Genomic DNA, 3274 nt, shown 5'->3' on the forward strand with positions numbered 1-3274 from the left:
AGTCTAAAAAAAGGGTTTTTACACAGTAATCAGATTTCCATTCCCCGGGAACACCAAAACCACAGGAAATCTATTTCTTGTGAAGAAATCTTCATAGACTGAAAAAAAAAGTCTCCTCTATCTAGTAAATTAGTAAAAAACTATTTTAAAGATGGTAAACAAACGGAGTTGGTTTTTGTATATTTTCAGTATTAGAAAAATAGTGTGTGGAGGAAAACAAGTATTCTCAAGCTTTATTCTAAATTATTTTTTCTTATGCTTTTAAGTGATAAAATTTCTCTTTATACTATTTAAAGTTAAACCTGGTCTTGCCTTCTTGCTAATCCTATCTCACAACAAAAAAAGTTTAAATTAATAAACTAAATCTAACCTCAGCTATCCCACTATTCATATTTCATATTCCCCAAGCGTGTCTTCCACAGCCAAATGTTTATTAACTGGGGTAAAGACCAAGATTTTGGAGACAGTGAAGTAGAAACCCCTCCAGAAGAGGTTCTTCCCTCCCACCAGGGCATGCAGATCCTCAGCTTGCACAGGCACATGATGCAGTGTGCTTCTGGTTAATGGTGTGTTCTGTTATTGCCCAAGTTAATGGTTTAGTCCAAAATTATACCCTCCCACCCTCCTTATGATCTGTCCTGAATTACCTGTCAATGCTGTTTTGTGCCAACCCCCTGCTTGGAATTCCCCTTTGGAAATTCCCTAAAATTGGATGTCTCATCAGTCCATGGTGACCCAGTTTTCCCCCCTACCTCTCTCATTGGACAATGCCTTTGTGAACCCCTACCCTTTATCCCTCCTCAGCATCTCTTCAATTTGTACCTTCCCCTTGAACCTCCCCCATATTTATGTTGTTGCACCTTCACCTTTTTTGTCTTTTGTACCACAGATTCCCCAGAGTAAGAAATCCTTTTTATCTTATGCAAAAGACCTTCCCTTCCTCCTTGTCCCTCTCAAATGCAATCTGAGAGCCAAAAGGTTATGGAGCAATGGCTTGAGCCACGTCTAAGGCCTCCTGTTCCCCAAGTGTGACCCACTCTAGGCATGGGGCCCTAGTGGCAAAGTGAGTGCAGCACTGGCTGTTGTGACAGTGCCCTGCCTCTGGTCTCACTTGGGTTTCTGACTGGCTCTGAGGCAGGGGCTGCCATTCCTCACTTGTGGGGAGACCAGAGCCCCCAGACCCTCACCCAGCGTGCAGGCACTGCCTGGCAGCGCTCCGTCCACCGGCACGGTCGCGCTCTGAGTCTCGGCCACTGCGCCACTGCTGCTGCTGCTGCTGCTTCATTTGCTTTTAGCACACCCAGAGCTCACTGTTAGGCCACGATGGCCTCCAGTTCTGCCCTCTTCCCATCCCTGTGTGGGGATGGAGCACTGCTGTGCTTTCAGGAAGCTCTTTGTGAACACTTCCAGCATTGCAAGCTCCTTTGTCCTATATGGATGCTAGCCAGGGAATCCCTCAAGGCTGGGCTCAGAGCATACTCAAGCTGGCTCTTCTAAAACCCAGGCTCCTTGTCCCCTTCAGCGTGCTCAGCACGGCTTTTAACCCCACAGTGTTGTGCAAGGGACCTGCACGACAGGGACCTTTGCAGCCTGAGCTGTCCTTGTTCTTCTCTGTCCATGCACAGAGAACGGCAGCAGGGCCCTGTGTGTCCCAGGGCTCAGGTTTGGTGCCGCTCAGGCTCCACAGAGATGTGGGTAAAGTGAGCAAACCAAACTTTATGAAGGGAAGGCGAAGCAAAGGGGTGAGCTGGAAGGCAAAACAGGGTATGGGCAGGGCCTGAGGAATGGAGGGAGGGAGCTGCCAACAGGGAGGGAGTCGGCAGGAGCTCCTGGAGCTTGCCACAGGCTCAGCTGTGAGCAGCAAGAGCTGTGCCTGGAGCTGCAGCTGGTCCGTCTGCTCTGCAGATGGTCCATCTTCAATGGGCAGGTCGCTGAAGGACAGTGGTTCTTCTGATCCAGCAGACGAAGTTCGGCAGATCTTCTGTCGAACTTGCAGCTGGATAACCTGCCTCATAAAGCAGGGGCTCTTGTCCTCCTCAGGGCTTGAAGGGCTGCAGAGAGAGAAAGCAGAACCACAGTCAGAGGCCGGACTGCTGGGAATCCAAGGAAACCTTCCTGCCAGGGCCATCCCACCCGGCTCCTGCCATGCCACGAAGGAGCAGGAGACCAGGGCACGGGCCAGAAGGTGCTGGCCACGGATCCCCCGTGTCCCTGAGAGCTCTCCGTGCTCGGCCCGCACCGCCCCTCGTCCACACAGGCCGCAGAGCCCTCCGCAGCCAGGCAGCGATTGTAGCTCCGTGCCCGGCATTTGCAGCTGCCCCCGGTGGCCCCGCTGCCACGAGGGCGGCTGCCCTCACTCACCCTCGCTGAGGACCTGCAGCTCCTCCTCGTGTCCCCTCAGGAGCGTTCCGGCGAGCCCTGGCAACACAGAGCCCGTGTCGGCCCCAGCGGCACAGCTGCCCCCAGGGGCGCTGCCAGCCCTGCGGCCACACGGCCTCGTCCCCCGGGCAGGGCTCAGCCCGGGCCCCTGGCGCATCGTGCCGCCCCAGGGCACGGCTGCGGGAGGGCGGCGGCAGCGCCGAGGGCAGGCGGGGCTGCACCGCGCCGGGCCCGGCTCCCGCTGCCGGGGCAGCAGCCGGGCCGGAGGCGGGGAGGGACGGCGGGCTGGCGGCTCACCGATGAGCCTGAGGGCCGCCTGTCGCAGGCGCGGCTGCGGGCTCTGCAGGCACGGCAGGGCCCAGCGCAGGTGCTCGGCCGCTCGGCTCTCGTCCTGTAGCAGCTGCGGAGAGCGCCAGGAGGGAAAGCTCGGCACGGGCTCTGCCCCTCGGCCGGGCGCTCCCTGCGCCCAGCCCCGGCCTCCCCGGCCCGCACAGCCCCGAGGCCCGGCCGGGCCGGGACTCCGTGGGCACCCGGCTCGGGGCCGGAGGAGCCCGGCCGAGAGCCCACGCGGCCCAGCGAAGGGAGCAGCCCCTGTGTAGGGCGCAGGCTGCGGCTGCCCTGGCTGCAGCGCTGGGCAGGGCCACAGCTGCCGGCCCCACACGCTGAGCTCCGGGGGCAGGGGACTTCTCCAGCCTGCGGCTGGGGCTTCCAGGCTGGCCTTACCAGGCACTTGGCGACCTTCATGCGCCACGGCTGGCTCAGCAGCTCCTCCAGATCCCTCCTCCCCAGGAAGCGTGCTGCGCGAAGCAGGGTTTCGCCAGAGGCCTGGAGAGCAGTAGAGAGCCAGAGGTGGCACCAGAGCCCAGGGCATGGGACCCACATCCCTGTGCCAAGG

The sequence above is a fragment of the Erithacus rubecula genome (assembly GCF_903797595.1).
Source record: "Erithacus rubecula genome assembly, contig: scaffold_1115_arrow_ctg1, whole genome shotgun sequence".
NCBI classification, from domain to species: domain Eukaryota; kingdom Metazoa; phylum Chordata; class Aves; order Passeriformes; family Muscicapidae; genus Erithacus; species Erithacus rubecula.